Raw genomic sequence first — 21,386 nt, 5'->3', positions numbered from 1 at the left:
TCATAATAAACAAATAATACTGAAAGACAAGCTAGCTTAACTTTAGGTATCTTTCAATATAACCTGTTAAATTTCAACCAATCTATAGCAAATGCCTTCTTCTGTTGTGCTCTTATTAAGGTGGACACATGTAGCTAGGCATGGTGGCACACACCTTTAATCCCAGCACTGGGAAGGCAGGCGTATCTCTGTGAGTTCCAGGCCAGCCTGGACTACAGGGAGAGTTCCAGGATAGCCAAGGCTACACAAAGAAATCAGCCAACCAACAAACAAAAAGGTGGGTGCAGGCAATGATAAACACCATGAGCACTGACAGCAAGAGACTTAAATTCAAAATTTGGTTCTGCCAGGGTAAGACCTGGTACCACACTAGGCCAGTCATTTAATTCTTCTGAGCCTTGATGTCCTTGTCCCTAGATCACACTCACCAAAGGTGACCAAGACAGCATTACACAACATAAAGTCTGTCTGTGGGAAAACAAGATAATTCATGCAAAGCACTTGGCACTGTATTTGGCACACTTCAAAATGCTTTGAAAGGCTTCCTATTACCAAAAGGAACTCTGGATCGAGTTCAGTGGTGAAAGCAACTGTACGTACTCGAGGAATGGGAAGAAATCAGTCATAAACAAATCTGACCTTGTAAGTGGGAAAGGGACCACATCAAACTGAGAAGTTAACACACATAACTTTAATGTTCACATATATTATTCTCTCCATATGTATTTAAGTTGTTACATCTACTATATGTCCAACAAACAGTGGGCTAGATTTTTTGAAATACACAAAAGAAGTAAGGTCAGCGCTCTTGCACTTAACCCGGATAATATGGCACATAATAAACTACCACAGTGAACATTACAGGCAGAATTAGGTACACACATATGGATGAATGGTTTCCCAGGCGCAAGCCTCGGACATGCACCTATATATGCTTTCCTTCTTTATACCTTTATATCCCCCCTGTTGCCTAGTTCTCTTGTTCCTACCTCATAAGGACTTATTAATCTACCATCTTCTTTTGTGGGAAGTGGGCCCCTTTGTTTATAATTCTTTTTCAGGGCTCCATTTTGTTCCGCGGTTTCTATTCTAGCCTCCTTTCCATCCATTCTTCCCATTATCAATCTAATGGTCTTGCTAGAAGGTAAACCTGCCTGTTACTGTCCAACTTAAAATGCCAGGATCACCACTACCACCCTCATACACACCAGCACAAAAATCAAAATGTTAAATGACATTGCCACAAATCCCTCTTGTGGGTGAAATTACCTTATGGTTGAAAGTCACTCACGCCAGAGTAAAGTACATTTTCATTTGTGTGATCCCCTCACCTGTCTCACCTCCCCCATCTTCCTAACTTAACTTACAGCAACGCCTCACATACGGTCCTGGGAAGCCACACTGCTCATCTCACAACATGTCTCACTCTGCAGGCTTTGTTCAGGCTGTTGCCTCTACCTTGCTTCACCTTAACCCTCACACGAACTTCTCTGCTCAGACTCAGAATGAAAAGCCTACCTCTAAGAAGCTTCTCATGCCCTTCTAGAGATCTGGATGCTTCTTTCTTTCCTGTGCTCCAGTCACATACATTTAAAACTCTGGACAGCACCCATTAACTACGGTGCTGCTGAATGTTCCAACAGCTCTTTACCCACACTGCCTATCAGCACAGTGTGGAGCTTGTCAGGTGTATAATAAACATTTATTAAACTAGTCACTAGGAGGGGCTAAAGAATCTGAGCAGGGGAAATAAATGCACTCAATGAATATTCCCAAATACTGTTCAATGTTTAGTTAGGCAACAGGGACCATTGCCAGGATTTACTACAGTTTCAGTGTCTAAAGGCATTCTTGCTCAAACATCAGCCAACTTTGGGCTGCAGGAAACACAGAAACAAACTGAAATCACCTTTTTGTTACACAATTGAAACCATCTTTCAAAAAATAACTCTTCCAATCTTCCTTTAACTAAGTAGTTCTCAACCTGTGGGTTGTGACCCCTCTGACAAACCTCTATCTCCAAAAATATTTACATTATGATTCATAACAATATCAAAATTACAGTTATGAAGTAGCATCAAAATGCTATTAAGGTTGGGGGAATCATCACAACATGAAGAACTCTATTACAGGGGAAGGTTGAGAACCACTGCAAGTTGTATTGGGCCCCAAGTGAGATAGCTCAGTGCATAAGAGAGTTTGCTGTGTGTGAACCTAATGACCTGAGTTTGAGTCCTGGAATCAAGTGGAAAGAAAACCAACTCCTGGAATCCTCTGACCTTCAAATGTATGCAGTGGCGTCTGCACCCCTGCACTCATACCCATCTGTCTGTCTGTCTGTCTGTCTGTCTGTCTGTCTGTCTGTCTCTCTCTCTCTCTCTCTCTCTCTCTCTCTCACACACACACACACACACACACACACACACACACACACTTAATTGACAATATTTAAAGTGGGTTGGTTTTTTTAAAACTTGCACTGAGAAATGAACCTTTTTCTTCAGAGTCACACTAGCCATTTATTATTCTGCAGTACAGAAGTGGCCCATACCCACAATATACATCCTTTCTGAACTACAGAATTTACGGACTTAGATTGCATTGACATCTAATTCCTATTGGGTAGCCAAATTTTCACAAGTCTGTACTTTCCCTCTTTTGCTTGCTAAAATAAATAAAGATAAAAAAGAAGCAAACAAAGAGCCAGAGTTATAGGGATCTAACTATTAAGAGCAACATAGGGCAAGGCGCAGTGGCACACTGCCTTTAATCTCAGCACTCAGGAGGCAGAGGCAAGCAGATTGCTGTGAGTTCAAGGCCAGCCTGGTCTACAAAGTAAGTCTAGGACAGCCAAGGCTACACAGAAAAACCCTGTTTTGAAAAACCAAAACCAAAACCAAAACCAAAACCAAAACCAAAAAAAAAAAAAAAAAAAACCAACAACAACAACAAAAACAAAACCCAAAACAAACAAAAATCAACATAGGACTGCTGAGAATTTACAGTGGAAGGCTTATTTTGTCCTTCCTGTATTCAATTCTAGGAAGACTAAGTAAATCAGGTATGGTGGCTCACACCAGCATGCAATCAGAAGGCAGCAGCAAATAGATCTCTGTGAGTTCCAGGTTAGCCTTGTCTGCATGATGAATTCTAGGACAGTCAAGACTACACAATTAGAACCTGTCTCCAAAAAAGAAAAAAGAAAAAGAAGAGAGAGAAGGAGACAGTCAGATTAACTCCCTGATTAAATAAGGGCAACTTTCCTTTCCTTGCCCAGTTTTTGCTTTTCAAGGTAACTCAAGTTCAACTATGAAATCAAATACTCTTTCTTTTTCCAGTGCTGAGGCTCAAACCTAGAGTGACTTAGGAGCTAGGCCCATGCACTGCCACTCAACTACCGCCCAGCCCAACATCATCATCATCATTATTAATATTATGATGTCTTTTTTCCCCCCAGAGCTGAGGACCGAACCCAGGGCCTAGCAAGCGCTCTACCACTGAGCTAAATCACCAACCCCGCCCCCCAACATTATTTTTAAAAGAAACATTCAATGTTTTCCAGTATGGATTTTGTAGGAATCAAAAATCGCTTTGTTTAAACTTAAAAGTTTAGAAGATAGAAAAGTTTGAGGCCAACCTGGTTTATTATATAGTGAGACTTCTGTCTCCAAACACAGCCATGGTTTATAAATGTGTTCAACAGCCCCAAAACAAAGATCCTGTGCTTGAAGGCAGGGCAACTGTTACACACTGCAGTACTGGGTTTCTACTGGAGTTGGCATTTCATTTCCAGGCTAGAAAACAGAACAGGTGGTAGCATATTCTGCAAGTTCTGAAGTGCACCTTACAAAGTCATCCCTATCCTAGAACTGAAAAAGTAGTCCACTTAATTAATGCTGTGATACAAATTAATGAGATCTGCTTTCCTAAGGAATTGGATTTTGTGATGGCAGACTAAGTTTACTTCACACTGGCCACCATATCCTTCTAAAACTAGACCCTACATGTAGAAACACACTCAAGAATAAGATTTGTTATAAGGCTTTAGTTAAGGTAGCAAAAATAAGCCAAACAATTTTCTCTTGTCAGTTGACTGCTTTCCAATATTTTTACCCTAATATATAAATCTTCCTGTACTTCAAATGTAAGGGAGATGGAGAGGAGACTCAGTGGTTGGGAGCATTTGCTGTGCAGTCTTGAGGACCATAGTTTGGATCCTAGCTTTCAAGTAACCAGAGCTCTGACAGGGTGGAAACAAGAGGTTAGCTGTGACTTGCTGGCTTGCAACCACTCTGCAACAACCTAAGTCCCAGGTTCAGAGAGAGACTCTGCCTCGAAGGAATAGACAAGACAGTAACAGCTGATACCATCATCCTCTTGCGCCCTTCATGTTCATGGATAAACAAGCACGAGGGTACTGAACTAAGGTCCTCTGGAAGAACAGACAGTGCTCTTAACCACTGAGCCATCTCTCCAGCCCCTCAGGTAAATGGGGCAGGGATAAATACATATCCAAAAAGAAGAAAGCTGGCAATCATCAAGTTCTATATGCTATACACACACACACACACACACGCACGCACGCACGCGCGCACACGCGCACACAAACCTAGATTCATTAGATAGCCCAACTAAACTTCCAAAAAGACTACTACTTTCTGACCAGAAGACACTACTACCAAGCAAGTGTAATTAGATCAAGCCAACTTTTTTGTTATAAAACTTCTCTAGAGAATGATAATTACTTAGCAAAGAACTCTGTTAATATTTATTACTGGGTAAAGCAACCAGTGGGAAATATAACATCCATCTTTAACACTGAAGCTTATTAATAATATACTATAGTAGAAAAGAGATCTCATGAATCAAAAATGAGATTATAGCATAAGCAATTTAATCTGTATTTAAGATGAAGAGTAGTTTGTGATAAATATTGAGGCATCAAAAAAAAAAACCATGCAATTAGCTGGGCGTGGTGTCATACGCCTTTAATCCCAGCACTCGGGAGGCAGAGGCAGACAGATTGTTGTGAATTCAAGGCCAGCCTGGTCTACAAAGCAAGTCTAGGACAGCCAAGGCTACACAGAGAAATCCTGTCTTGAAAAACCAAAAAAAGAAAAAAAGAAACATGCAATTATATGTTAAGTACTTAATGTGTTATACAAACACACTCATACACTCACACAAAATCTTTCCACACATAAGGTGCAATCTCTTATATGCATCTAATCATCTTCTTACACTAAAGGAAAAAGGAAAATTAAAACATTTGCTCCTTTAGCTGGTGCTTAGCTCTCTACTTCACGCTTTAACTCTCAAAATCCAAACAATCCCCTCACCAGAAAGACTCTAATTTTACTTGTATTATGCAACATACTATGACAAGTGAATGCAAAGCAACTACCTCATCTGGAACTCAGGAAATAAAAACAGCAGTATCTTTTGGTCCTGTCACCCCACTCCTTAGCTCCCCCAAACTGGGAAGAAGACACAACCACATTAAAAATGTTCAGCATTTGTATTCAAAATGAGGCTTCTCTGAGAATGTTCAAGGGTGGCCTTGATTCTATACTGTTTTGCCTTCTGGGTTGCCTTCCAACTCACACACCAATTCCTACCCCATCTTCCGCACACCCATCCTTACAAAACACAACAACAGTACAATCAAACTGAAAACCCAATAGGCCTGTGTGATGCTGGTGGAAAAGGCTACCCAAGCCAGCTTTTAAATGTTGTCTTATGTTTTGTTTTGGTTTTTGAGGCACTCACTATATAACCTTGGCTGGACTGGAACTTGATTCATAGACTCAGGTGGCTTCAAACTCAGAGATCCTCCCACTCCCTGCCCAAGCCAGCTTAAAAAAAAAAAAAAAAAAAAAGTAAATCTCGAGGCACAGTGCTAGGTACTGAACAGGAGCGTACAGTCAATGCAATAATGCAATGCTGGAGCACACAGGCAATTTAAAGAAAAGCAGGACACAGTTAATGCTAAAGGACAAGTCAAAGCTGAGCTCTAACCCCCCCTACTTTCTTTTTCTTTTCTTTTTTTTTTTTTTTGGGACACAGGGTTTCTCTGTATAGCCCTGGCTGCCCGCCCTTTCTCTGTAAACCAGGCTGGCCTTGAATTCAGAGAGCCACCTGTCTGTGCCTCCACTAGGATTAAAGATATGTGCCACCAAGCCCAGTGTCAACACTAAATTCTTTCAGGAAGACTAGAATAAGGCATGAGGGAAGCCTAATTCTCAAAGCAGCTGTGCCACTAAACAGTGGAAATATTAGGAATTTTGTGTAGAAATACCATCTTTCACTTAAGTGTACGGGAAATCTCAAGCTTCACATTCCAATATCAGGTTCAAGGGGTGAGAGTCTCCCGTCTCCTGAGAAAATAGACTAAATATTAAAACACTAGAAATGTGGCTCATAGATGGCTCAATGGAGATGATGTTTGCCAAGCAAGCATGGAATCTCAGTTTGATGCTCCAGAGCCCACATAAGTGCAGGACACTGTAGTCACGCTTGTAAGCCCAGTGTTCCTCCCCAGAACCTTGTGGGCTAGCTATCCAGACACACGCAGTGGTAAACAACCAGAGACCCTGTCTCAAACAAGGTGGCAGTCAAGGCCTGGAGAGAGGGCTCAGAGCTGAGAGACCTTGCTGCTTTCCCAGAGGGTGAGTTCAGTTTCACGCACAAGGCAGGCTCACAACTGCCTGTAACTCTAGCAGCAGGGTATCCGGTACCCTCTTATGGCTTCCTCATGCACCTGCGCACATACATGGGGCATGCACACACACACACACACACACACACACACACACACATATCTAAAATAAATCTTAAAGGAATAAAAAAAAAAGTAGGAGGACCAATACAGAACTTGTCCTCTGATACAAAAGTAACTAAATAATAATTTTTAAAGCCAAAAAGATGGTAAAAACTTTGAGCAAAATCTAGAAGGTGAAAACTACAAATTAAGCTCACAACGCAAGTAGATTTATTTCATCCCGAGGATTTCTCTGACCTAAATGATTCATTATCATAGGATTCTGATGAGGCAACAGGACAGCCAAAGCCACTCACAGGGTTTGTTGATAACCACTTTCTCCCCATCTTAAACAGGTACCCAAGAACTACACCTTGAAAGGGAAGGGAACTAGCACAGAAGACATCGGGAATAATAGATAAGAAAAACAAACCTATGGAGACTAAATACATGGATCACACAACAAATATACTTATGTTCCAAATTAAAAAAAAATCAAGCCTTAAGCAGGGGCCATGGTGATACATGCCTTCGATCCCGGCACTTGGGAGGCAGAAGCAGGCACATTCTGTGAGGTCAAGGCCAGCCTGCCTACTGAGGTAGTTCCAGGACAGCCAAGGCTACACAGAGAAACCCTGTATTGAAAAACAAACAAAAAAGTGAACACAAGGTTCTGGCCCAGCTGCACCTGTGTGTGGTCCTGGCTTCTCGGCTCCTGCAGCTCAGCTGCCACAGCAGTGGAACGTGGGCTGAGTGGGCTGGGTAGCAAGCGGGACTGGTCCTTGGTGCCGCGCCTGCAACTGCATCTACTTGCTGACTCAGGGACTGCGGTGAGGAGGGTGCTGTCTATGCCCTTTGTGGTCTGCAGAAGACTTAACAGATGGTTCCTATGATGATGTCTTAAATACTGAACAACTTGAGAAACTTCTACACCTGCTGGAGTAAACTGGTGATCCTCTAATTACTGAAAAAGCCTTGTTCACCTTGGGAAATAATGCAGCCTTCTCAGCCAACCAAGCTGTGAGTTGGGTGGCATCTTAATCGTTGGAAACAAAATCAACTTTCTGAACCTCAGTATTAAAGAGAAAGCTTTAAACGCTCTAAATAACCTGAGTGTGAATGTCGAAAATCAAGCTAAGATACAGATACACGTCCATCAAGTTTGCAAGGACCTCTTTGCTGATCCCCTGGACCCTGGTGTGCAGCTGGCCGGACTGACGACGCTCTTAAACACTACCATCACCAATGACTACCAGCACCTGCTCAGCAGCTGCACTGACGGCCTGCTCCACCTGCTACTTAGTGGGCACGGGCGCACCAAGGGTCAGGTTTTGAAGTGGCTTTTGAACTTGTCTGAGAACCCACCCATGACAGAAGGATTACTGAGTGCCCAGGTGGATTCTTCATGTCTTTCCCTTTATGATGGCCAAAGAGCAAGAGATTCTTCTTCCGGTATTTATACTGTTTCAGAATATAAACAATTGCCTCAAAGTGAAAGGCGGGTTAGCTAACCAGCTTCCTTTGGCTAAAGGGTCATTGTTTTTCCTGTGCTGTGGAGAATGCGCCCAGAAGATAAGAGCTCTAACTTGCCATATTGATGTGGATGTGAAAGAGAAGGCTTTAGCAACAAAGCCGAAATTCTGATGCTTGCTCCAATTTTTTTTTTTCAAAGAGTAGTAATGCTGAGCACACAGCAACTGTTTTCTACGTTCCTTTAGAAGGGCTGTTTCAGCTGATGGGAGTTAAACAATAAAAGCCGTAATTCGCCTTAAAAAAAAAGCGAACACACTAAAATTGCTTAATATTGCTACCCTAAAGGCATATTCCACTCTAACCAAGCTTACAGTTGAACCATGCTGTTAAATTGCTTCACTATCAAAATATGGGTGGCTGCCCTTACGAAAACGGACTTCAGATCTTTGCATGGTGACAATGATGGGTGACAACCAGGTGAATGGTCTTTGCATAATTCTTCCTTTGTAAGAACCAGAAAGAATTGCCTCTTAAAGGTATTAAGACTTTAACTTCAGGGGTTGGAGGGATGGCTCAGCGGTTAAGAGCACTGGCTGCTCTTCCTAGAGGTCCTGAGTTCAATTCCCAGCAACCACATGGTGGCTCACAACCATCCACAATGAGATGTGGTGCCCTCTTCTGGCAAGCAGGTATACATGCAGGCAGAATACTGTATACATAATAAATAAATAAATAAATATTTTTTTAAAAGACTTTAATTTCAAAGATAATTAGGCCATACTACTACTTCCAGACCCCTATACATTATTCATAGCTCATCTTAGGCTGTTAACTGAAACACACAAGCTGCCTTTATTTTAACTCAGTTCCTTCTATCAAAGAGAGCCCTACAGATTCCTTTAGAATATTTTAAAAAGCAGTGCTCTTTTGTTTGCTCGTTTATTCTGATTTGTTTTCTGGCAGTCTTGCCATGTAGGCCAGGCTGTTCACCTACTGACACCCCCACCCCACCCACAGCCTCTGTGGTCCTAGGATTACAGGTACAAGCCACCCCAGCGAGCTCCTCCAACACATTGTATGGTGTCTCTGGGACTCAGCAATAAATCAATTAACTTAACCAACGAAACGAATCTCACGGGTTGACACACAAGAAGTCGCCGTAAATCCTAACAGGTTCATACTAGACTTTCTGGGTCCCACTCCAGACTTAAACAATCAGTCTATCTGAAGGGTGAGGTACAAGATCTGCATTTTAAAAACACGGGCCACAGCTCTTGTTTTCCTCCAAAAAAAAAAAAAAACTTCTACGAACAATAGGTCTCCCTTTCTCTCTGCGTGGATTGGTATTCCAAGGGGCACCAACTCAAAAAAGACATCTCAACTATCGGTCTTAGTTCTAACACACTAGGTAACAGGCGACACAGCCTTGTCTCCTATTAGAAGAGAATGTGCGAGGCAGAGCAACTGGGACACGCGACACAACAAATGTGTTCCCCATCCTGCAACTACATTCTGGGATTCAACGATTCTCAATCGGGCACCCCCACGTTTTCTAAGGAGCGTGGGGTCGGTTCCGAGCCGAACAGAGGCGGCGGCGGCGGCTCACTTCAGGCCCGCATGGCTCCCGGACCAGCAGAAAAGTGGGGCAAGCCCGACGGTCCTGGCGCTCAAGAAAGGGTCGGAACCTCCTGCCGCGACCCACACGCCGTCCCGCAGGCTCCGCTCAGGGTGGGTACCGGCAAACTCCCGGCCCGAGCGACTCAGGACACCCGGCACCGGCAAGGACACCGACTGATGACAAGCCTGGGCCCTAACCCTAACTCCAACTGTAACTCTACCTCTCGTCCGCCGAGAAACCTGGTTTCGCCTCCCGGCGCGGACCCAGGCCGCATTCACCTACCAGAGCCGGAGTGGCGAGCCTCCCTCACCTCCGCGGCCGCCTACGTCAAACCGCCGCCGCCAAGGCCACTCGCTCTTAAAAAAAAAAAAAAAAAAAAAAATAAGAAGAGAAAGGAAGAAAGCACAACGGCTTAAAGGAAGCAACCAGATTTTGCTTTTGTATTCCTTTTGACCCTTCGGGGCTTCCTGTTCCTCACCGCCACAACAAATTCCCACCCCACTTCCGGCGGCATAGTCCAATCAAAAGCCGCCTCCCTCCCCGTGCGCCTCGTGGAAATCCGGTGCTCCAACACGGGCCTGGAGAGATTTGATTGGGCCATTCACCTTTCCGCAAGAGGATTGGCCAGTTCGTTCCAGGGTGGCAGGCCGAACCGCGGGCTCACGTGACACAGTCCTTGAGAGATGATTGGCTGGCTGCGAGAGAGGGCTTGCCACCGAGGAAGGGGCGTTTCCTAGGGGACTGAGGGAGGGCCCGGGCGGTGCGAAGCGGGGGTGGGCCCCTGCGCGTAATGGCAGTGCCGAGTCCTCGCGTCCATCTTTACCGCTCTCTTGGACCTGTCACAAAGGAGTCGCGCCGCTGTCGCTGTCCCCTCCCTCCGGTGGGCCCAGGAGCTAGTGAAAGTCAGTGCCACAGCCCTACCGCGCTGCTCTGGGAAGCCCCTTGGGGACGTGGCCGGGGAGGGAGCTTGAGGGCTAGGGACGCCTGTGAGGGAAGGGAACAGCCGCTGGAGCCTGGGTCGGAGAGACTGGACTGGGGCCGCCGCCACTGCCACCGCCGCCGCCGCTGTCTCCGTCTCCGGGCAGGGGTCTTGGAGAGGGTGGCGTTGGGCAGAGCCTGGGAAGCAGCCGGAACGTTCTCCTCCGAGGCCCGCGCTGGAGGCGCCTGAAGCGGTTTCTGGAAGAGGGTGTTCCCCTTTTGGGGGGGATCTTGTCTGGAGGAGGTCCTGGGGGTCACCCTCCCGAGGAGACTGCGGCTAACCGGGCCCAGGTGAGAGGCAGGTTACCCCACCCCCCCCCCACCCCCCAGGGGAGGCTCCGGACGCGGAAGGAAGCTCGTCCAGGCTCCTGCGAGCAGAAGGGGTCGAGGGGAGCACGCCGTGGGCAGGGGGTTCCTTTGGGAGGGGGGGGGCAGTTTGGTTTCAGTGGGAAGCCCACTTCCCCCCGGGGACGTATGGTGGTGTCTTGGAGTGGAGAGTTCTACATGATGGGGAGAGGCTGTGGAGACTTCTATGCCGTAGAGAGAGGCTGGAGGCGGGAGCCAGACCTAGCGGATTCTCCTGCTCTCAAGGCCCGAGCTAAATATTAGGTAAAGTCCACGGGGAGGGGAGATTTCTGGGCAGTTCCGGATAGTAAGCGGCAACCGGAGTAGTCAGGTTCTTTTCTCTCTCTCTCTCTCTCCCTCTCTGGAGACTGACCAGGTGTCCCAGACTAAGGATTGTGCTGCCTCTGGGCTCCGCGCCAGAGAGGAACGCAGGGAGTCTCCCACCAGCAGCACCCCCTGCCAGCCTCCACATTTGGCTTTTTTACTTCCTGCCTCCTGTCTGCCTCACTTTCCCTGTTCTTACAGAAGGAGACTTAGTTAAAGGCTGGTAGGCTGAAACTCTTGAGATTCTGTCTTGTGTAAGCTGTCTTGAGTGAGGATCCGTCCCCTGGAGTGTTGTACTTTGAACTTCTTAAAGTTGGCAGTGTCTGTCATTGTCGGCGGCGTAGAGTCGCGCTGTCTCCCAGGTCCCTACCATCTGCTTGTCCTTCGTTGAATTTCTTCTGTAAAATAACGCTATGTGAGTAAGGAAGTGAAATGGATTGCCGCTGAGAAATTAAAAAAAAAAAAAGTGTCTTCTAATCTGTGAAGTTGTTGATGTAAGAGATTAGCATAAATACAGGTGTTGGTTACCTATAGCACTCAGAGCCATGTATTACTGAGTGCCTCTAGAGTCACAGCCTCTCTCTCAGGCAGTGTTACAGTCGAGACCCTGCTTTCAAACCCTGCTTCCTTGTCATGAAGAGGTTTCCAGTTTTTGTTTGCGGAGTTTTAATGTACTTTCAACTTCTAATTGTGCTGGTAAGAGTTAGCACTTCCTTCAGGAAGTTTTTCTCCAAGTAATTTGTTCTCAATATTGTAGGCCCACTTTTTCTTTTATGTATTCCTGGCCCTTTGGATGACTACAGTTAGTGAATGCTAGGCAGCCTCACTCAGTTGTAATTTGCAAATTAGCCTGTACATTTTTTCCTTCCATGAATTCTGCCTTGTGGTACCCCCAGCGTATAGATTGTAAGGCGCTTCTTTTCATTTTCATCTTATATGTAGTCTGCATTTCTTGGGATGATAACTTGGTGTGTAGATCCCTGTTATTATGAGGCTATAATAATAAAGCAATAACCTCAGTATGTGACACTTCAGTAACTTTTGGTTAGGGCACTTGCTTGTTAAGAGGTATTTACTTGTGGTTTTTGAAGTAGGTTTTTTTGTTGTCGTTTTTTATGTAGGCTTTTTTTTAAATTGACCTGAATTTCCTGGTTCTTAATCTTACATTTCATAATTGTTTGTTGATCTTTTGTTTTATTTACTGTGGTGGTTTTGTGGGCTTTTTGGTTTCCCAAGATAGATAGTGCCCAGGGCCTCTGCTTAATGTCTATCTAAGTTCTGCTTTTTTTTTTTTTCAAGCCCTTCATTTTTTTTCTAGACTGAATATTTTTAAACTATTGATTGTTGGAAGTATTCCAGCATGGCCTATGTATATTTTTTATGCTTTGCAGCCAAATTACTTTTTTTTTGTAAGTATCAAGGAGAACTTGATACTTAGAAAAGCTTAGCATTCATTTTATAAAGTAGTGTTTTGTTTTTCTGTACTGAATAGAGGAGAAACAACTCATCTGTGAAGTATGTTTCTGATGTGTATTTACAACAATCTGTTTAAGCTCATGAGATTAAGTTAGTATTCAAGGATTATATGATTTTTTTCTAATAACGAAGTAATCTCTCTTCTGTCTCTGTGCCTGCCCCCCCCCCTCTCTCTTTGTGGTCCTCTTGCCTCACCCTCCTGAGTGCTAGGACTTCAGGTGTGTGCTATACCTAACTTTTTTTGAGACAAGGTCTCCTTATAAAACCCTGGCTGGCCTGAAACTCACAGAGATCACCTGCCTCTGCCTCCAGAGTGCTGGGATTAAAGGTGTGCACCGCCATATCCAGTGAAGTAGTTTTTTTATGATGGAGAATCATTTTGAAGATTTTAGAGTACAACTTTCTTTGATATACTAAAATCTGTGTAGCTTTAAAAAATTACTAGGAATGCTTTTAAAAATTGCTAAACATTTTAAAAGGATTTTATTTTTATTGTTTTAATTATACATATGTGGGAAGGAAATTATGGCACATGTGCACAGGTGCCTTCTGGAGCTGGAGTTTTAGGCAGTTGTGAGTCTATTGGTGCTAGGAACAGAACTTAGGTGCTTTTATCCACTGTGCCATCTCTCTAGCCTTATTAAGAATTCTTAAAGATGGTGATCTCAATTACAAAACATTAAATGGGAATTTTAATCTTTTTTAGGGTCAGATCCTTGTGAAGTAAAACATACTATTCATCACACATTCTAAGTGTAAGGGAGGAGTCAGCGGGCATCACAAATGACCAATTGAACCAATGGTCAACTTTAACTTTTTTTTTTTTCTTCAAAATTTTGGCATTTTTCAAGACATTTGCCATTTATTGAGTTGGATGGATTTTCTTTTCTGGTATTCAAATTTAAAAATTGAAAAACAGAATAGTCAGGAAGTAGTGAATGCCAAAACCTGGGCCACAGCCCTTAGGAAACTTTTACGACTTTTAGTAGGGCAAAAGAATGAATATTTTCCTTCTGGAGCTAGGGTTTCAAGTGCTGGTGAGCCGCCTGAAATGGGTGCTGGGTCTCGTGCAAGAGCAGTGTGTGCTCTTCAACTGAGCCACCTCTCCAAACTCTGCCTTACCTGCTTTTTTTTGTCTGAGCTTTTGAGAAACAGAAGAACTTAATGCGCCCCTAGAATTTGGTAAGGAATGGCCTCTGCATGCAGTTTTCGTACTGCTTGAAATTATAGTATCCAGGCATAGTTTCATGGGTCCTGTATTCTTCAATTAGAAGGTTTGAAATTTCTTACTCAGCAAGTGTATTATTACTCTGTAGTTTGTGTTTCAGAGTTGGTTTTTTCTTACTTCTACCTCCTAAAGAATTAGGTTTCCTCTCCTTTTGTTCACTGAATGCAGTATTCTCAAAATATGACTGCTACTCCACCCTTCCTCATGGGAAATACAGCTCCTCTATTCAGTGTTATTGCTTCATCATTGTTCATAGTTACAGATGCCTATGAACTACATATTAATAATTTTCCAAGTCAATTTTTAAGGTTTACTAAAATATTGTATTTGTTACCTCAGACTAAAGAAAGCAATCAGAATTTACTGCAGTTGGACTAGGGAGATGATTTCATGGGCAAAAGTGTTTTTCCATAGAGGCTTGAGGATCTGAGTTCAAATCCCTATAACCCATGTAAAGCCATGTGCAGTGGAGTGAATCTGTAACCCAGGGCTTTTACAGGGCGACGGGAGGCAGAATCCGTAGGATCTCTAGAAGTTGGCTAACCTGTTGTACATGGCAAAATGAGAGACTGCCTCAACAAGATAGGAGGCAAGGACCAATGCCTGAGGATGTCCCCAAGGATTCTGTGGCACATGTGCCTGTAATCACATGTGAACATGAACATGCACAGATTTTTTTTTTCCCAAAAGAATTTACTGTTGTCTCTAGTACCTTTTTCCCTCAGGCGGTCTGTCCTTGGACAGACTTGGCACCAGTGCAAAACTTCTCACCTCTCTGGTACAGAGTGTGGATCCTATTTTGGATACAACATCCATATTGTCTCAGAAAAATCTGGTTTCTAGTCTTTGTTGTTGTTTTCATTAAACTTACTGTTTAGTCTTAGCTTTATCAATTTAAATTTTAAACTTTCTGTTAACCTTTCACTATAATTTTTTTCTTTCTTTCTTGAGACAGGGTTTCTCTGTGTGGTCTTGGCTATCCTGGAACTCGCTCTGTAAACCAGGCCTGCCTCAAACTTTCAAAGATTCACCTGCCTTTGCTGGGATTAAAGGTGTGAGCCATCACTGCCTCACATGATTTTTAATTTCTGAATTTTTAAAAATGTATTTTTGTTCTCTGTGTGTGCGTGATGTGCATGTATGTGTGGAGATCAGAAAATGACTTTGTTTTCTCTTCCCACTCCTACATGTATTCCAGGAATTGAGTTCAGATGGCCAGGTTTGTGTGGGAGAGCATCTAGAAACTTGTGGACCAACAGCCTCCTTCTAGAGGCCCTCATGGTTTATACGTAGGATTCATTAAGCTTCGTTATAGTGTTAACTGTATTTTCTATTGTTGTCCTTCATCTCTAACCTCTGCTTCCTTTGCCAAGAACACAGGGACATTTTATTTTCATCTTCATTCAGAACCTGGTAGATAGTTATTGAATGGTGATATCACAATCTTTAAACATTTTGTAAGTATTTTCTGTTTTTGTTTCTTCAAGACAGGGTTTCTCTAGACTCACTTTGCAGACCAGGCTGGCCTCGAACTCACAGAGACCTGCCTGCCTCTGCTTCCTAAGCGCTGGGATTAAAGGCATGCAGCACTGCACCAGGCTCATATTTTCTGTTTTTTTAAACACTCTTTTATAGATTTTAGGATAAATTCACCTAGGTATTTATTACCCTGCATATTAGAGCTGATAGGTATACAACTGCATGTGCAGGTAGGTGTTTTAGACACCATTTTAAACAGGTACTAATTTTTTCTTATATATTTCTATATATTTTTCGTATGTATGTAGTGTGAGTGCATGTGTGTATTATGTGTTCCCATGTTGCAGATCACATATGTTTGCACATGCATGTGGAAGCCAGAAGTTGTCATTGTCTTCCTCAGTTGCTTAGGGCAGAGTCTCTTGCTGAACCCAGAGAGCATCTGTTGAGCTAGTCTAGCTAGCCAGCTTGCTGTGGGGCTCCCATTTGCCTCCAAAGCCCTGGAATTGATTGCAGGCACCCAGTGTTTACGTGGATGTTAAGGATCCAAACTTCATTTCTTGTACAAGTACTTTATCAGTGAGCCACCTTTCCAGCCACAGTGCTGTTGTTATTGGGGTTTTTGTTTATTTGGTTTTTGGTTTTGGTTTTGGTTTTGGTTTTGGTTTTTCGAGACAGGGTGTCTCTGTGTAGCCTTGGCCATCCTGGACTCACTTTGTAGACCAGGCTGGCCTCGAACTCACAGCAATCCGCCTGCCTCTGCCTCCCGAGTGCTGGGATTAAAGGCGTGCGCCACAACGCCCGGCTTATTTGGTTTTTCAAGACAGAGTTTTTCTATGTAGCTCTGGCTGTCCTGGAACTCCTCTATAGACCAGGCTGGCCTTCAACTCAGAGATTCGACTGCCTCTGTGGGATTAAAAGTATGTACCACCACACCCAGCCAGTTTTATTTTTAACTCATGTTTTGAATGCTAAAAAGTTTTGTCTTTTCTCCTCTGTCAGGTCAGGATTGTGTTCTATCATTCTTTTTACCATAGTCTTGCCTACTTCTTGGTATAACTTTTTAACACCAAATGTTACTGCGATTGGAAACTTTCAACATTTTGGCGAAAATTTGTTTCCAGGTACTCTTTCAGTTCAGCCAGAGAGATGACCTAATTTTCTCCAAAGATGTCCTTTCTTAAACTGGCCTCAGCACAGAAGAGTAGAGTCATCCTGTGCTTGTCCCAGCCACTCCTACAGTCTAGGGAATAATAGTCCCCTGTGTAACCTAAGCCTCACCTGCTCAGCACTGCTGCTGACACAGTTTTAGACACCTGAGTGACATATAAAAATACCTTATTAAGGCTGCCTTTCCTTTTGGGCGTAAAGTGAAATTCCAACCAAATACAATCAGCTCTTGATATTCAAGGGAAATTGGCTCCCCAGGCCTTCTACAGATACCAAAATTTACAGATGTTCAACCCCCTTATATAAGATGGCATAAAATTTGCATATAACCTGCATGTGACCTATTTTGTGCCTTAAGCCATCACTGTATTACTTATAATAACTAGTAAAATATAAATGCTACATATACATGTATTTCATATATAATTGGTGGGTTGGTATTTTGGGGGGTTCTTTCCTCCCACCCCCAGACAGGGTTTGTCTGTATAGCCTTGGCTGTCCTGAATTTGCTTTGTAGACCAGGCTGGCCTCAAACTCACAGCAATCTGCCTGCCTCTGCCTCCCTCATAAATAGTTGTTAGTATGGAATTGTTTAGGGAACAATGATCCAAGAGCAACCTGTATCTATTTAGCACATTTGACTGTTAGATTTATTTATGTTAGTGGAACCTATGGATGCAGGACCTATCGGGTTGGAGGACGACTACTTCAGACGTTCCCTTTTCTCCTCCCAACAAAATAGCAAATGCAACTTTAAAAATCTTTAGGATGTTTGGAGCGATAGCTCAGTAGTTAAGAACATTGGCTACTCTTTCAGAAGACTGGGATTCAATTCCCAGCACCCACATAGTGGCTCACAGCCATCTGGAACTCCAGTTCTGTAGGATTTGACTCTTCCTTCTGGCCTCTGGCCCAGATACATACAGACAAAACACCCATACACATAAAATAAAACAATAAAAAACAAACAAAAACTTTAGGTACCTTCTGTTTCAACTGACCTGTATGCTCTCAAAATATATCTGTATTTCTTATCTTATTAGAGTACTAAATAGTCTTATTACTTTGTTTCCCTCTATTTAACTGCAATAATTAGTAAAGAAATCATGCTCTTTGGATATCCTGCAGAATATTTTTCAAAGAAAACTTGTTTCCTATATTTTTCTTTTCTTCCTCTGTGGTTACTTCAGGTGTCCTGCTGGAAATGTACCCTATCTTGATATGGTTTGAAGATACAGATATATATATTTGACAAAACTCAGCATTTAGATACTTAAAGTTGGCATGATATATATAAATTTAGCTTCTAAAAGAATGAGGCCTAACTTGTAATAGCTATGCTCAATTACGGGGGATGAGGTTACTCTAAAATATACAGTTTATTTCAAAGCACCTTTTTAAAATGTAGATGGCTTGATGATGGTTATAGTGATGGACAAATTTGTGATAAAGCAAATACAAAATGTTAATTGCAGACTAAGTGGTAAATATATAGATACTGTTTACAGGAAATTAGTTTCCCTTTGCTATATGCTTGAAATTTTTCATCAAGAAATGTTGGTTGAGGACAATAAAAGATGATACAAGAAGCCGGGCGGTGGTGGCGCACGCCTTTAATCTGGCACTCGGGAGGCAGAGAGAGGCGGATCACTGTGAGTTCGAGGCCAGCCTGGTCTACAAAGCGAGTCCAGGACAGCCAGCCAGGGCCATTATACAGAGAAACTTTGTCTCAAAAAACAAACAAAAAATGATACAAGAAGCTACTGTTTGAGACATACTGTATTGAAAGAAAATCTAAAACCATTTCTACTGAGAGAAAAATCACTGAGACAGTATATAATATGGCCTTTCGTGCTGTTTGGTTTGGCCTTGAGGGTGAAGGGCTAGAGAGCATCCTGTATCTTGAAACACTCTTTTGGAAGGATGAGGTAAAGGTCACATTGGTTGGCGTTTTGGATCCGATGACTTGTTTTCTGTCCTTATTATCATTCATTTTAAACAACTTCTCCATTCTTGACAGCATAATCCTGAAGTCTTTCCAGAGAAAAAGGAAGTTCTTTCCATTAGTGAAGTGCTTAATAACTAAATGCAAGCAAATATTTGAAGAGATGAATCACTAATTCCTGGACCATTTGTTAGAGGGAGTTAGACTAGACCTAGTGGCCAAAAACCTCTGTGGTGAGCTGGCTTTGAGGGTAGAGGCTTGTGTTTTTACTGATGGCGAGACGCTGAGCACCAGACTCTCACTGATTTAACATGAAATTTACTAAGATCTACTAAGTCTGTTGGGGTTTTTCCTTTTTTTTTTTTCCCCCTCATAGGAATTTTGAAAACTTTGAATGTTCCCAACTATAATAAAACTGCCTCACTGCTAAGATATGCAACATGTTGTGTTGTCTACAACTATCATCTTGCAGCAAAATGGTACTTAAGAATGATAGTTTAAATTGTTGCCATTGAGATAGTGAGAAAACTCCACTAAGCCTTGATATTCAGTGATAAGAGTTCTCTTTGAGCCTGGTGGTGGTGCATGCCTTTAATCCCAGCAATAGCAAGGCAGAGGCAGGTAGATTGCTGTGAGTTGGAGGCCAGCCTGGTCTACAAAGTGAGTCCAGGACAGTAAAGGCTACACAAAGAAATCCTGTCTTGAGGAAAAAAAAAAAAAAGAAAAGAAAAGAAAAAGTAAAAAAAAGTTCTCTTTGACTAGGTTGAAACACAGAATAATAGTTGTGTATTCAAAAATGACCAGGAATTTCTTCTTGGTTTTGTTTGATCTTAAAATTTACTTCACAAACTAATAGTAAGAAGATAATGTTGAAGTTTATAGGCATTAAAAGTATGTTGCCTTTACATAATCTCTAGTCATCTTATCTCTGGATAGTAGTACCCATAGGCTGGCTACAATGCTTCAGAGGGTAGATCTGATGGAAAATACTATATGGAACTATTTTTATTATTTTTCATTAATTAAAGTGTTTCATTATGAAATTTTCATATATGCAGACTGGGGCAGATTGGAGCCTTCTCCCACTCACCCCCCAATTTTGTAAATAAGATGATTTTCTAGTGGCTGTTTTGATTGTCATCTCCAAACATTCAAGAATAATCTGTTTATTTTTCTAGGGAGGAATAGTGACACATTTGCCCTCCCAAGAATAACCATTTAGTATTTCAGTTTGTCCCATAATTCATTCAGCAGATGCCAGGTTCTGTGGTAGGTACTAATCATGATTTCCAGATTTGATGCTTTCAGAATCACCTAGGAAGCTTTTAAGTCACAGACTTGAGCCACATCCTAGAAAGGATTCTGACTCTTTAGAGTTACTATGAGGTGAGAATTATTCCTGTCTTCCCTTTTGTAAAGTGTATCCATGGTCAGATTGTGTTCCAGTGAGTATAGCAGAGCTTAGAACCAGGCCTGTCTGATTGTGATGTCCATGGACTGTGCTATAGGTGGCCTCTGGTATCCTGTGCAAAATCTGTAGCTGCAGGTACTGTCTTGAAACAGTGGTCTTTGGGAAGTGGAACACATAATGCCTCTAGTCTTTAAAGACAAAACAAAGTTATCTGAAGTGTAATTGTTTATCCTTATCATTCAGTCACCACAGTTTCTTTCCTATGGAAGCATGTCGTGAGTGGCTCCCATTTTTAAGTAAGGAGCTATGTGTTTGTAGTGCTGAATGAATCTGAAACAGTTTATTCTTTTCACTTGTATGTGCTGTGGATGTAAGCCTAAAGAATATGGCCATTTCACAAATTCTTTACAGATAATTGCTCTTCTTTGTTCTTTATATGTTTCATGAGTGATCCTCTGTGTAGCACTTCATGATTCTCACATCACACCTGGTCATTACAGCTTTTGCTCTCTAGCTGGGAGTTAAAGGTACACACCTTTAATTCTAGCACTTGGGAGGCAGATCTCTGTAAGTTCGAAGTTAGGCTGAGTTCTAGAACAGCTAGAGCTACATTAAAAAAAAAAGAAAGAAAGGAAACAAAAAGTCTACTGTTAAAAATAATTGAAAACTTTAAAAAATATATTTCCCTAGGCTGAAAGCAGGATGCACATAGAGCTACTCATAAACTGAGGCAGAAGGACCACTTCAGCCAGAAATTCAATGAAAAACTGAGTGTGAGCGGCTTAGATTATTTTTTAAAAAACAAACTATACCACCTACCCCATGCCCCAAAAAACCCTCCATATTCTTTCTAACAAATTTATTGTGGGTATCATTTTCTGGATTATTTAAGGAAAGGAAGATAAGCTGAAGTTTCTTTTTCTTTCTTTCCTCCTTGTCTTCTTCCTCCTCCTCTTTTTTCTTCTTCTTTTCCAAGATGGAGCTTCTCGATATAGCCTTGGCTTTCCTGCATCTCACTGTAGACTAGGCTGGCCTCCTGCCTCTTAAAGATGTGTGCCACCATTGCCCAGCTAACATGTATACTTCTACAATTGGTAAGGTAGCTCTGTGTTCACTGGATAGAACGTTGCTGAGCTTGATAGCATTCCTGAGGCACATGAAGGAGGATTGCAAGTGCAG

General features: G+C 42.5%; 2 protein-coding genes and 1 pseudogene across 9 annotated transcripts in view; 2 read left to right on the top strand and 1 right to left on the bottom strand.

Annotated features, from left to right (window-relative positions):
- The window catches only part of PSME3IP1 (proteasome activator subunit 3 interacting protein 1), a 30,933-nt gene extending 20,585 nt beyond the window's left edge, over window positions 1-10,348 (bottom strand). For 2 of the 4 annotated variants that reach the window (XM_084755302.1, XM_084755299.1), the window contains exon 1: window positions 10,072-10,092. The gene's annotated coding sequence lies outside the window, so the exon portion shown is untranslated. Of the gene's footprint in view, window positions 1-10,071; window positions 10,093-10,133 lie in introns of those variants that run through there. The other 2 variants (XM_084755301.1, XM_084755300.1) reach the window with 2 other exon arrangements.
- On the top strand, window positions 303-10,064 carry LOC311583100 (armadillo repeat-containing protein 10-like; annotated as a pseudogene). Its single transcript has 2 exons — window positions 303-351; window positions 7,599-10,064. The product of its transcript is annotated as an armadillo repeat-containing protein 10-like (transcript).
- A 231-nt stretch (window positions 10,349-10,579) lies between the features above and the next one.
- RSPRY1 (ring finger and SPRY domain containing 1) overlaps window positions 10,580-21,386 on the top strand; it is a 46,626-nt gene continuing 35,819 nt past the window's right edge. Inside the window, exon 1 of one of the 4 annotated variants that reach the window (XM_084755281.1) lies at window positions 10,580-10,753. The gene's annotated coding sequence lies outside the window, so the exon portion shown is untranslated. Of the gene's footprint in view, window positions 11,121-11,300; window positions 11,439-11,864; window positions 11,914-21,386 lie in introns of those variants that run through there. The other 3 variants (XM_084755280.1, XM_084755282.1, XM_084755283.1) reach the window with 3 other exon arrangements.

This window comes from Acomys minous (genome assembly GCF_964271855.1).
Source record: "Acomys minous genome assembly, chromosome: 14".
NCBI classification, from domain to species: Eukaryota; Metazoa; Chordata; class Mammalia; order Rodentia; family Muridae; genus Acomys; species Acomys minous.
The sequence above is the reverse complement of the archived record's forward strand: the minus strand, read 5'-3'. Positions and strand labels throughout refer to the sequence as shown.